The sequence below is a fragment of the Pan paniscus genome, chromosome 19 (assembly GCF_029289425.2).
Source record: "Pan paniscus chromosome 19, NHGRI_mPanPan1-v2.0_pri, whole genome shotgun sequence".
Classification (NCBI taxonomy): domain Eukaryota; kingdom Metazoa; phylum Chordata; class Mammalia; order Primates; family Hominidae; genus Pan; species Pan paniscus.
In genome coordinates this window covers 91,063,870-91,077,780 of record NC_073268.2, presented here as the reverse complement: position 1 = coordinate 91,077,780, position 13,911 = coordinate 91,063,870, and the positions used below count along the sequence as shown (strand labels likewise).

Below are 13,911 nucleotides of genomic sequence, written 5' to 3'. Positions count from 1 at the left end.
TGACGGGCTGTGTAGGCGCCACTTACTGAGGCCCCAGGACTGCTGAAATGGCAACAAATAACACTAGGGGCTATGGCAGTGTATTTCACTGTGATGTAGTAAAGAATTGTTATCTGCTGATTCTCTTCAACTTCCTCTTTGGTTTCAAACCCCTGGTTCCAAGGGAGTGCTCCTGCCTGTCCATTAGTAAGTCACAAGAACAGCTGGTCCAAATGGCTAGGTGTAACAGCAGGGATTTACTTCTCTGTGCTTCAGCTTTTGAGCACAAAAGTGGTATTAGAAAAGGAAACTTTGGGCTGGGCATGGTGGCTCACGCCTGGAATCCCAGCATTTCGGGAGGCCCAGGCGGGTGGATCACCTGAGGTCAGGAGTTTGAGACCAGCCTGGCCAAGATGGTGAAACCCCATCTCTACTAAAAATGCAAAAATTAGCCAGGCGTGGTGGTGGGGCGGGGGGCGCCTGTAATCCCAGCTACTTGGGAGGCTGAGGCATCTTGGCCTCAGCTTGAGGCTTGATTGAACCTGGGAGGCAGAGGTTGCAGTGAGCCGAGATCGTGCCATTGCACTCCAGCCTGAGTGACAGAGCGAGACTTTGCCTCTAAAAAAAAAGGGAAACTTATGTTGCACAGTTAACAGCTTTTTGCATTTGAACATGGAAAATTATTTTATTTTATTATTATTTTTTAAGACGGAGTCTCACTCTGTCGCCCAGGCTGGAGTGCAGTGGCACGATCTCGGCTCACTGCAACCTTCACCTCATGGGTTCATGCCATTCTCCTGCCTTAGCCTCCTGAGTAGCTCGGACTACAGGTGCCCGCCATCACGCCCGGCTAATTTGTTTTATTTTTAGTAGAGACGGGGTTTCACCATGTTAGCCAGGATGGTCTCGATCTCCTGACCTCGTGATCCGCCCGCCTCAGCCTCCCAAAGTGCTGGGATTACAGGCGTGGGCCACCGCATCCGGCCTGAACATGGAGAATTATTTTAACTTAATTTTTAAAATCCCCACTATTTACTATGGTTAGCAGACCTGAGCAACGTCAGGAAATAGACATGGTTTAAAGCAAGGTAGTAGATCATAGAGTAATGCAAGTATTTAAAAAAAAAAAAAAAGTATGGTGGTAGAAAGAATTGTCCTTAAAGTCAGAGGACCTGTTATGCCTACAACCCAATTGCTGATTTTAGATTGTTTACTGTCTTGAGACTTTAATTTTCTCATTTACAAATATCAGGATTGTAATGAGAATTAAATCAGATAACCTGGGAAGTTTCTAGGTAAGAAAGTAAGCAAAGGCTGACTTAATGTGGCTTAAATCCTGTAGGAAAAGTCTGCATGGTCTACGCAGGGGAGACTTGTGACATTTCTGCCATTTTTTTTTTTTTTTTTTTTTCTGAGATGGAATCTTGCTTTGTCGCCCAGGCTGGAGTGCAGTGGCACGATTTCTGCTCATTGCAACCTTTGCCTCCCGGGTTCACACCGTTCTCCTGCCTCAGCCTCCCGAGTAGCTGGGAGTACAGGCGCCCGCCACCACGCCCGGCTCATTTTTTGTATTTTTAGTAGAGACGGGGTTTCATCGTGTTAGCCAGGACGGTCTCGATCTCCTGACCTCGTGATCTGCCCGCCTTGGCCTCCCAAAGTGCTGGGGTTACAGGCGTGAGCCACCGCACCTGGCCCATTTTTGCAGGCGGAGTATATTGGAGAAGAGCAACAATGCCTGACAACCCTCGAGAAATCAGCGTAGTCTTAACATAAGCAGAGGAGAGCCTGGGTGCATGGCTCCTGATTGGTAGGAGTAAGGCCGGGTTGAAGATGGAAGGCAGCGGAGGGGCGGAGTCTACTCCCCCCAAAACTGCTTGAGTCAACAAGAAGACTGGGCCGAGATGAGGAGCGGTAGCTGTGCAAGGCCTTTAATGTGCGTAACAGAAGTACCACACCCTTCCCCTGCGAGACTGCAGTCACTGAACTGGCACTCAGCCATCCCGCTGAGGATCTGAGGATGCAGACGACAGCCAAGTGAAAGCGCAGGGATTCGAGAAAAAATGCAGTTTACTTGGAGCATAGTTAGAGCTCGCGCTGTTCAAGGAGAGCACCGCTGAGCCCCGTGAAGGTGTTGGGATGTGAAGGGGGCACCCCCAGCATTAGGGGGAGCCCTTTGGGAGATTCCCTGTGCTAAATAACAGTGAACAAACAACTGGGAACAGGCTCAGCTAAAGGCACGTGGGTGGGAAGGGGGTACTTTTATTTTTTATGCCCTCTTGGATTGTTCAGCATTTTTGCGTTGTACATGCATTAATTTTACATTAAAAAGGTAATTGGGCAGGGCGCGGTGGCTCACGCCTGTAATCACAACACTTTGGGAGGCCGAGGTGAGCGGATCACTAGGTCAGGAAATTGAGACCATCCTGGCTAACACGGTGAAACCTCGTCTATACTAAAAATACAAAAAATTAGCCAGTGTGGTGGCGGGCGCCTGTAGTCCCAGCTTGTTTGTCTGCTGCAGACAAAACTCCAGTCCCTGGCCGGGCCCAGTGGCTCACGCCTGTAATCTCAACACTTTGGGAGGATGAGGCAGGAGAATGGCGTGAACCCAGGAGGTGGAGCTTGAAGTGAGCCGAGATCACGCTACTCCACCCCACCCTGGGTGACAGAGCGAGACTCCGTCTCAGGGAAGAAGAAAAAGAAAAAGAAAATTAGCATTTATTCTCCCCTATGTCCAAGTACACTTGCACACACATGCATCCTGACACCCTCTTCCTCCAAGCACAGGGTAGTGGGGTGGTGGGTGCCGTCTGAGTGTGGACAGAGCCCACTAGCAGGACTGAGGCCACAGAGTTGGGCAGCACCCCCACTGCCCTTGAGGCTAGGGACTGGAGTTTTTTGTTTGTTTGTTTGTTTTGAGACGGCTTTCGCTCTGTTGCCCAGGCTGGAGTGCAGTGGCGCGATCATGGCTCACTGCAGCCTCAGCCTCCTGGATTCAAGCGATTCTCCTGCTGCCTCCGCCTCCTGAGTAGCTGGGTTTACAGGCGCGTGCCACCACAATTGGCCGGCTAATTTTTGTATTTTTGCATTTTTAGTAGAGACAGGGTTTCACCATGTTGGTCAGGCGGGTCTCGAACTTTGACCTCGTGATCCGCCCGCCTCAGCCTCCCAAAGTGTTGGGATTACAGGCGTGAGCCATTGGGCCCGGCCAGAGACTGGAGTTTTGTCTGCTGTTTAACTTCATAACGATAGACTGAAACATAACCCGCTCCGTGTCATTTGCTTGTGGGATTGTAGCTTGTAGAGCACGTTTACGAGGCGAATGTTTGGATGTTGAACTCGTTCCAGGTACCAGCTCAAGAGAGACAACAAGAAATGGGGCCCTACTTACCCTGGCTGCATAATGATGCCATAACCGGAAGCGTCCCGGGATGCAAAACCTGATTGGACAGAAGCCGCTCCCCAGCTTCGGATCCCGGGAGCCGCGGTGTGGAGGGATTGGGAGGCGTTTCTGGGTCTAAAACAACGGAGGGAAGATTGTAGTTGCAGGGATTAAAACGTTCCGACCACGAAGGGACTCGAACCCTCAATCTTCTGATCCGAAGTCAGACGCCTTATCCATTAGGCCACGCGGTCTCCTGCTGTAGCGACCTCCTAGAGAGACCAATTTGATGGCCATTAAACGCTCCGGCGTGCCGCAGCTTCACTGCTCGCACCCTGGCCGCCTGTTGAGCGAAGCGCTCACCCTTCCTCTGGCCCCAGCCGCCCGCCTAGTCACCCCCGAGCGGAGCGGCACCTGGACTAGTCTCTGAGCCTCCCTGGGAATTGCGACCGCGTGGCCTAAGGGATGAGGCGTCTGACGTCAGATCATAAGATTGAGGGTTCCTTTGTGGTCGGGCTCTTTTGGAGCGAGCAGCCCGTGCCCGAATCCCAGCATAGTTTGAGGGTTTGTTCTTCCCTCCGCCCTCGTCCATCCCTATTCCTCCCAGCTATGCTCCACCGGCCTCTGCGCTCGCCGAGCACTTCTTCTCGGGGTTACAGGGCACCGCGGGCTCCTGGTCCCCGCGCGTCGTCACCGCATGGAGCTCTTGTGTAGCCCGGTGGGGACGCCGCGCCCAGCCAGCGGTTCATCCTGTCGTCCCCATGGCTTCTCAGGCTTGGAGCGCGGTGACCCACAGCAGGGCCGTGTTTGGGCACTATGGTTGGACGCCTATCAAGGAGCACGTGGGTTTAGCGTCTTACCGCGCCCCAGTGGCCTAATGGATAAGGCACTGGCCTCCTAAGCCAGGGATTGTGGGTTCGAGTCCCACCTGGGGTGTCGAAAGGAGCTGTGCTCGAAAGGTTACTTTTGGTGCCGGCAGCCAGAGACCTCAGAATCCACCACCACCTGCCGGCTACCTGCTTGCCTCTGCCCTGTTTGCGCCCCTCGCCTTCTCTTGCAGGACCCTCTGTTTGCAGTCGCGGTGGTCATTTACCTCTGGTTCTCCGGGGCTGCCCCGCCAGGTGGAGCTGGGGTGTCCTGGGAACCCTTTGGGCAACTTTATTCTTACGAGTTTCCCCAGCTTCGAAATTGTGGGGCCCTACCCGGACGAAAGCTGTTCATTCAAGGGCTTGGCAAGACCCGAGCTTACCGGCTTTAGGTGCTTGGAGGAGGTGGCTCCTCCTCAACACGTTGCACGGGAGTCGAACTAGAGACCAAGGTCGATTCCAGCATCCCTGAGAAGGGAAGAGAAAAGAAATAAAAAATTCCGTAAAAGGAACTCTCACCTCTACCCCAGGTGGGACTCGAACCCACAATCCCTGGCTTAGGAGGCCAGTGCCTTATCCATTAGGCCACTGGGGCTTGGGGCACGTGGCTCTGCCATCTCTTCCCCTCATAAGCGAGTGTCCCCTTTTCCTAGAGAAGGCCTGACAGAGGCGCGATCCATGGAATGGGTCCGTCCCTGCGCGCGCACTTTTGGTGAGCGGGCGGGAAGATACCGCGGTGCACAGGGACCTGCCCCCATCCTTACTTAGCGAGCACCAGCCCCCAGCCCCCGGCACTGGGACGCCCCATGGAGCCCCGAGGGTCCGCTTGGAGGTTGCCTGGACACCCGGACCATGGGGTATGAAGACTGAGGTTTGGAGGAGTTTCCTTCCTACCGCCCTGAGCCTTGCTGTCCGCCTCTACAGAACTGATAAAAAAATCCAGGAATTTTAGGAAAAAGTAGCGTAGGAAGTGAAGGAGAACAGACAAGTATTAATCATGAATATTGAAACATAAACACTGAAAATCTTGCTTATCATGAGGGAATGTACAACCAGGGGGAACAAGTTCTTCCAGTTGTAATAGTAGAAATATATATATACTAGATACTACAAGTATAGATAGAAAGGAAAATCAGCCAAGTAGATATTTCACCCTAATTCTAACAAAGAATAAGCACATTTTAAAATGTTACACACATTTAAAATCCATTATTAAAGGCTACAGACCGGGTGCGGTGGCTCACGCCTGTAATCCCAGCATCCCAGCACTTTGGGAGGGTGAGGTGGGGGGATTGCTTGAGCCCAGGAGTTCAAAACCAGCCTGGGCAACATAGCGAGACGCAGTCTCATTTGAAAAAAAGAAAAAAAAGAAAAAATATATTAAATAAAAGTCTACTCACATCCGAAGGATTTAACAGAAGAAGTTCAGCCAAGGGCAGCGTCGGTTACCATTGTGCTTCTCTTGGGACCTTGCCAATCTGCCCCAGCATCGCAGGGCAAAGGAGACTTGGGGACATTCTTTTCTGTTTCTCTCCAAAATGTAGAGTCTGCAGAAACCTGTCTCCTCCCCGTAATAGCAGCAAAAAGGATTTAACCCACTTGGCTCCAGTTTACTGCCTTGAGGATGCCCCCCTTTAAGTTAACTAACTTGTCCGTTGCTGGGATCCAGCACTCTGCCCCAGGGCCAACCTGCAGGGATGCCTTCTCTGCTTTCCTGCTGCCGCCCTCTAGCTAGGCATGTTCCCCCAACCCGCCCGCCCGGGGTTCGGTCTTGCCTTGCTCAGCTGTTCCTATCTGTCCCCAGGGTCCTCTTGTCTCCCTGGGTCTTGGATCTTACAGCTCCAACCTCACTCCCAGCTCCAGGTTTCCATTCCCTCTCCTGGGCATCACCACTGGGCACCCCTCCTCGAAGGCAAAACCACACTGATCCAGCTGTCCTCCCAAGGCCACTCCCCTTCATGACGTTGCTGTGTGAGTGCACAGCATCATCCATGTCACACCCCCACTCCCACACTACCCAGGCCAATTTTCTGTCCTCATAATCCTCCAGCATCCAGTATTTCCTCCCCATCCCTGCTGCCGCCGCCCTAGTTCCAGAACGTGTCCCTGACTGCTCACAGGGGGTCAGTTGCCAGCCATGCACACTTTCCTACAGTCTCCTCGTTCTGTCATGGGCAGAGCAGTCTTCCTGCCACAGCCTCTGTAGGGGAAAGACTAAATGTCTTAGCTGTCACTTTTAAGTCCTTTCTTAAGGATCCCAGTCAATGTGGCAGACTCATCTTGCACAGCTCCTTGCCCTCTGGGTTCCAGCCAAATTGGGCTACAAATCATGGCTGACATTCCCCAAGTACTAGCTCAGTGCCACTAACCACGTATTTATTCACTGAAATCCCAAAATAACCCTGTGAGGAAGGCGCTAATAACATAACCTCTGGTTTAGGCTGAATGCCATAGCTCACACCTGTAATCCCAGCACTTTGTGAGGCTGAGGCAGGCTGATCACTTGAGGTCAGGAGTTTGAGACCAGCTTGGCCAACATAGTGAAACCCCGTCTCTACTAAAAATACAAAAATTAGCTGGGTGTGGCGGGCGCCTGAGTTCCCAGCTACTTGGGAGGCTGAGGCAGGAGAATCGCTTGAACCCAGGAGGCGGAGGTTGCAGTGACCCGAGATTGCGCCATTGAACTCCAGCCTTGGTGGCAGAGTGAGACTCTGTCTCAAAAAAACAAACAAAACAAAACAAAAGAAACCCTAGTTTATAGGTGGGGAAACTAAGGTTCAGAGGTTAGATAGCAGCTGGGGGAGGTGGACGGATGGGAGCTGACCCTGAGCAGTTTGCTTCAGAGCCCATTCTCTCAATCACAAGTTTCCTGTCCAGACGCAGGCAGGCCTCGGAGTTGCCATTTTCCTAGCCTTTGCTGTTGGCCACCACTGGAGCCTCCAAGTGACATGCTGTTACCCTGCCAGTTCTCCCCTCCCTTCAGGCCCATCTCAAGCACATCTTCTCCAACCCTCCAGCTACAACTAGTCACTCCTCTGCCTCCAGCAATCTACTGAGACCTTTCTTATGTCATTCATCGTGCTTCAGGTCCTGCTACTGTAAGAGGAATCAATTTTTCCTCTCAGCTTTTATTATCACCTGATCAAATGTCAATTCTCTGGAAGAATATTGCTTTGTTCACTTCTGACTCCTCCCCACCCCACGCTGTGAGTGCCTGGCATTCACTTAACATTTGCTGAATTACTGAATGAACTAGGAAATTTTGTACATCCTGCATATGAGCCTCAGCCCCCTCCTAGGCTCTGAGTCCCTTGAGGACAGGGACCACATCTTTACTTTAAAGGAGCCATGCTAATCTTCTCTGTATCATTCCAATTTTATTTTATTTTATTTTTGAGACGGAGTCTCACTGTGTCACCCAGGCTGGCTGGAGTGCGGTGGTGCGATCTCGGCTCACTGCAAGCTCTGCCTCCTGGGTTCACACCATTCTCCCACCACAGCCTCCCAAGTAGCTGGGACTACAGGCGCCCACCACCACACCTGGCTAATTTTATTTTTGTATTGTTAGTAGAGATGGGGTTTCACCATGTTAGCCAGGATGGTCTCGATCTCCTGACCACGTGATCTGCCTGCCTCAGCCTCCCAAAGTGCTGGGATTACAGGCATGAGCCACCGTGCCTGGCATTCCAGTTTTAGTATGCATGCTGCTGAAGTGAGCAAATTTTTGTAGTTTGTAAGTCATTTATAGATGAATTTCCCCTTGTTTAGACTCATGTACTCATATAAAATAGATCAAAATCATATAGAACAGTTTAAGAAATTTATACATGCCAGAGCAATCTACTACTGCAATGCTAGCCTGAAAGGACTGCAAAAATCTCCTTCCAGTTCCAACTTACTGTTCGTGCCTCTAAAATCCACTGCCTAATGCAGCACCTAACACACAATACTTTTTCTCACTCAAGATACCCAGTGGTTTTGTTGGGGTGATCAGACCCAACACCAGGTCATGGGGGCGACAAAGTCTGGTGGAGTCAAAGGAATGAGAAAAAGATAGTTTGAGAGAGAAAGTGGGACCAGGGGGCCATCGCGAGTGTGGAGGCTATGAAGGCCCCCAGTGCTGGGAGCCCACGCTATTTACTGGTGCTCAAAGAAACAGGTGGTGAGGATGTGGGGGTTGAAAGGAAACAGTGTATCAAGTGAATAAGAAACATATGGCTGCTTGAGAGAATGGGAGTGCTAGAAGCAAGGAGCCAGCAAGTCTGGCGGACATGCAAGCCCTGCCTGAGCTTCTCTCCCAACACTCAGCTTTTCTCCTAACATGCCCCCCTTCTCTTTTTTGTAAAACTGCCACAGCTATCATTGTTACTAGCATAAGGTGGCCTCTTTTTAAAATTAATTGAGCAAGGCAATTTCAGGCTGTGCAGCTCTTAATTGCCGGTTGGTGATCCAGCTTCATTTTTCTTAGGCCTTTTTCAAAATGGAATTGCTCTGGTTTGAATGCTTCCCACATATCTCCCCTTTCCCTTTTACGAGAGGACCGTTAATCCTAGGGGTTGCAGAAGGATGAAGGTCCGTTTTCTGTAACTTCTTCATGCTGAATGGGGTGATGATATTCCTGCCTACCTATTAGGGTCTCTTGTATTCAGGGTAGAGAGGAGTTCAGTCAGAAAGCATTGGTCCGTTAAGCATCTATAGGTAAAATCCTGGTGTTCCAGCAGTTTCTCAGCATGGCTCGTACTGGGGGAACCCGGTCCATGATTGGGATCCATGGCTCCTTCCAGTCTCCTGTTCCATGGTCATACACATTTTGAGGGCACCTACACGGTTTGCTCATCTCCTGCAAAAACACAAGCATACCCTCACCCCCATGTTAGTAAATCTACCGAAACAGAAGCAAAAACTTTTGTGGCTGCAGCTGGGAGGCAGGCCATTGCTGAAGCATTTGTAACTCAGCTTCTGCCTCTTTGGTTAATTACCATGGGGTAAAACTTACCCTTGATAACGAGAAGCAGGCCCCTTCTAACAGAAGGCACAGAGAAAGCAAATTGAAGCTTAAAAGCAATCCATAGGCTGGGCGCAGTGGCTCATGCCTGTAATCCCAGCACTTTGGGAGGCTGAGGTGGGAGGATCACCTGAGGTTGGGAGTTCGAGACCAGCCTGACCAACATGGAGAAACCCCATCTCTACTAAAAATACACACACCCAAAAAAATTAGCCAGGCATGGTGGCGCATGCCTGTAATCCCAGCTACTCGGGAGGCTGAGGCAGTAGAATCGCTTGAACCCAGGAGGCAGAGGTTGCAGTGAGCCAAGATCGTGCCATTGCACTCCAGCCTGGGCATCAAGAGTGAAACTCCGTCTCAAAATAAATAAATAAAAGCAATCCTTAAACCTTCAATTTGCACTGTACAGGTGGGTCCACTAGATGCTGTGGCTCATGATAGATCTTCAGATGTTTGGTGGGCACCCACACAGGCACCTGATTGTCACCTGGAGAGACACAAGCAAATCCTCTTCCCCATAAATTATCGTTCGTTTTTCCCAGCTCTTTGTTTGTGCATCCCTCCACCATATATATTGTCCAGCCTTTTTATTTTCCTTTTGTCCTGTCAGGTGTTGTTCAGCTGCAGTCACGGGTTGATCTTTTTGTAAATTAAAAAAATTTAATGTTAATAAAGCTAAATGCAATTGCATATGCGGTGTCTTATATTCCTGGTCCCCTCCCTTTTGCTTTTATATTTGAGTTTCTAAAGTATGGTTAGCTCTTTCCAGTAATGCTTGTCCTTCTGAGTTATATGTAATACCTGTAGTATGGGTAATATTCCATTGTTGAAAAAATGTAGCCATGGCTTTACTACAGTATCCTGGGCCGTTACCAGTTTTGATTTTTTTCTGGGATTCCCATAACTGAAAAGGAAGATAAAAGATGTCTTTTAACATGAGCTGTAGCTTCCCCTGTTTGACATGTGGCCCAAATAAAATGTGAATAGGTATCTACTGAAACATGAACAAAGGAGAATTTTCTTTTTTTCTTTTTTTTTTTTTTTGAGACAGAGTCTTGCTCTGTTGCCCAGGCTGGAGTGCAGTGGCACAATCTCTGCTCACTGCAACCTCCGCCTCCCGGGTTCATGCCATTCTCCTGCCTCAGCCTCCCAAGTAGCTGGGACTACAGGCGCCCACCACCACGACCAGCTAATTTTTTGTATTTTTAGTAGAGATGGGGTTTCACCATGTTAGCCAGGATGGTCTCGATCTCCTGACCTCGTGATCCGCCTGCCTGGGCCTCCCAAAGTGCTGGGATTACAGGCGTGAGCCACCACGCCTGGCCCTGAAAGTACAGTTTTCTAAAAGCAGGAATACGTGTTACATCCATCTGCCAGATGGAATTTGGAGATAAACCTCTAGGGTTAACTCCTGTTCTTTTATGTGGCAGATGCAGGACTTGGCAGGCACAACAGTGTTGCACAATTTCTTTAGCTTGTTTCCATGATAGACCATATCTTTTTCTAAGGCCTGAGGCATTAAGATGGGTTGAAGAATGAAATGTTTGTGCATCAGCAAAGGCTGCAGACACCAATGCATCCGCCCTTTGATTAAGTTTAGTTAAAGGACCAGGGAGGTTAGTATTTGCTCTCATATGAGTGGTATAGAAAGGGGAATGCCTTTATTGCACTGCTTTCTGTAAAGAATGAAATAAAAGATTAAGTTGTTCCATCAGTCACATTTTGAATTAAGGCACATTCAATATTTTGCATGGCTTGCACTACATAGGCTGAATCAGAAACAATGTTTACTGGCTGTTTAAAAGTTTTTAGCACTATTATCACAGCCATAAGTTCAGCCCTTTGAGCAGAAAGAAGCAGTCTGTTTGAAAAACTTGCTGTTGAGGTCTTGCAAATGAGGCTTTTCCATTATTAGATCCATCAGTAAAAACAGTAATGGCTCTTTCAATAGGGGCTTTTTGTGTAATAGAAGGCAATATCCAGGATGTTAATTTCAGAAACTGGAAGATTTTAGACTTAGGATAATGATTATCAAGAATGCCAACAAAACTGGCCAAATTAACCTGCCATTCTTGGGAATTAATATAGGCTTGTTGAATTTGTTGTTTAGTTAATGGAACTATAATCTGATTTGGATCATATCCCATTAGATTTGTTGTGCACAGCCTCGCTTGCCCTACTAGCACAGCAATTTGATCTAAGTACAGAGTGAGTGTTTTGGTTGTATTGTGAGGTAGAAAAAGCCATTCAATGAGATCATCTGCTGGGTTTTTTATTATTTATGGCAGGAACAGTAAAAGCAAATTTTTCATAATCTTGGGCAGCTAAAGGAATGGTAAAAAAGCAATCCTTTAGATCTATCACTATGAGAGGCCAGTATTTTGGGATCATTGTTGGGGAGGTCAGCCATGGTTGTAGCGCACCCATGGCTTGAATCACAGCATTAACAGCTTTTAAATCTGTTAACATTCTCCATTTCCCTGATTTTTTCTTAATGACAAATACAGGATAATTCTAAGGGGAGAAAGTAGGCTCTATATGTCCCTTTTGCAATTGTTCCTGCACCAGTTCTTTTAAAGCCTCCAGTTTTTCCTGTTTCAGCAGCCATTGCTCCACCCAAACTGGTTTGGCAGTTAGCCACACAAGAAGAATGGGAATTGGAGGCTCAACAATGGCTGCTCCTAAAAATGACACCCCAATCCGGTCCGATCTGTTTGTCCTTCTAAAGGTTCTGATTGGCCGTTTTTATTTTTTCCTAGTTCTTTTCCTGGGTGACATCCCACATTTTTCATTATTTGCCTACTATTATTACTATATTGATCCATAGGAATAGATATTTCAGCATCCCATTATTGCAATAAGTCTCTACCCCATAAATTGACAGGAATAGGTATAATGATAGGCTGAATTGTCCCTTCCTGACCATCAGGACCTTGAGATGGTAAAATCAAAGAACTATGAAAAACTTCTGAGGCAGCTCCTACTCCAGCAATACCAATGGATGCCTTTTGTTTAAGCCAGTGCAGGGGCCATTGCCTTATAGCAATAATAGAGACATCAGCTCCAGTATCTACTAGTCCTTCAAAATCTTTTCCCTGAATAGTTACTGTGCAAACAAGTCTTTCGTCAGACACTTGATTAACCCAATATACAGCCTTTCCTGCTGGATTACTATTACCAAAGCTTCCTGTTCTTTTCACTGTGCTGCTGCCTAGTTTTATGTAAGGTAACAGCAACAACTGAGCAATTCTTTCTCCTGGGGAGGCAAGGAACTAATAACAAATTGAATTTCTCCAGTATAATCAGAGTCAATTATTCCCGTATGTATAGTAACACCTTTTAATTTTTTTTTTTTTTTTTGAGATGGAGTCTCACTCTGTCACTCAGGCTGGAGTGCAGTGGCACGATCTTGGCTCACTGCAAGCTCCGCCTCCCGGGTTCATGCCATTCTCTTGCCTCAACCTCCCGAGTAGCTGGGACTACAGGTGCCCACCACAACACCTGGCTATTAGTTTTTGTATTTTTCAGTAGAGACGAGGTTTCACCTTAGCCAGGATGGTCTCAATCTCCTGACCTCATGATCTGCCTGCCTTGGCCTCCCAAAGTGCTGGGATTACAGTCGTGAGCTACCACACCTGGCACGCCTTTTAAATTTAGACTAGACCTTCCAAGTAATAGATCGACTGTTCCTGAGGATAAGGGTCTCCTAACTCCCATGGGGACCTTCTTTGGTGGCTCCCCAGGAAGTTAAGTGTGTCCGGAATTGGTTCCTTCTGATGGGTTCTTGGTCTTGCTGACTTCAAGAATGAAGCCGCGGACCCTCATGGTAAGTGTTACAGCTCTTAAAGATGGTGTGTCTGGAGTTTGTTCCTTCAGATGTTCAGATGTGTCCGGAGTTTCTTCTTTCTGGTGGGTTTGTGGTCTCGCTTGACTTCAGGAGTGAAGCCACAGAACTTCACAGTGTTACAGCTCTTAAAGGTGGCACGTCCGGAGTTGTTGGTTCCTCCTGATGGGTTCGTGGTCTTGCTGACTTCAGGAATGAAGCCACAGACCCTCACAGTGAGTGTTACAGCTCATAAAGGTAGTGCAGACCCAGAGGGAGCAGCAGCAAAATTTATTGTGAAGAGCAAAAGAACAAAGCTTCCACAGCATGAAAGGGCACCCCAGCGGATTGCCACTGCTGGCTTGGGTGGCCAGCTTTTATTCCCTTATTTGGCCCCACCCACATCCTGCTGATTGGTCCGTTTTTACACAGTGCTGATTGGTGCGTTTACAAACCTTTAGCTAGACACAGAGTGCTGATTGATGTGTTTACAATCGTTAGCTAGACAGAAAAGTTACCCAAGTCCCCACCCGACCCAGAAGCCCAGTCGGCTTCACCTCTCCTAAGGAGATGGGAATTGTGCTGTAGAGGTCTATGGCAGCACTGCCTGCTGAAGTGGGGGACAATTGTTGCACGTTTGTAAGGGCACTGGCTGTGCCTTGGTTTGTTGAGGGGCTCGAGGCGGGCCGCTCTTCCCGTTTCCTGAAAGAGGTTGTCTATCCTTGTTAAATTTAGAATGACACTGACTTGCCCAGTGTTTGCCTTTCTTACACTGGAGACATATACCGGGACTTTTCTGTTGACTGATGGTAGTAATGTTTGCCTTTTGATTTCCTTTTCTACATTCCTTTCTTGG

General features: G+C 48.5%; 1 long non-coding RNA gene and 3 other non-coding genes across 4 annotated transcripts; 1 reads left to right on the top strand and 3 right to left on the bottom strand.

Annotated features, from left to right (window-relative positions):
- Positions 1-10: 10 nt before the first annotated feature.
- On the bottom strand, positions 11-6,142 carry LOC103785209 (uncharacterized). Its single transcript, XR_610900.4, has 3 exons — positions 5,628-6,142; positions 4,611-4,695; positions 11-3,496 (listed from the first exon to the last, which is right to left on the bottom strand). It is a non-coding gene; the product is annotated as an uncharacterized LOC103785209 (long non-coding RNA).
- Positions 3,543-3,615, bottom strand: TRNAR-UCG (transfer RNA arginine (anticodon UCG)). Its single transcript has one exon. It is a non-coding gene; the product is annotated as a tRNA-Arg (tRNA).
- On the top strand, positions 4,225-4,297 carry TRNAR-CCU (transfer RNA arginine (anticodon CCU)). The gene has a single exon. It is a non-coding gene; the product is annotated as a tRNA-Arg (tRNA).
- TRNAR-CCU (transfer RNA arginine (anticodon CCU)) lies at positions 4,750-4,822 on the bottom strand. Its single transcript has one exon. It is a non-coding gene; the product is annotated as a tRNA-Arg (tRNA).
- Positions 6,143-13,911: the final 7,769 nt, after the last annotated feature.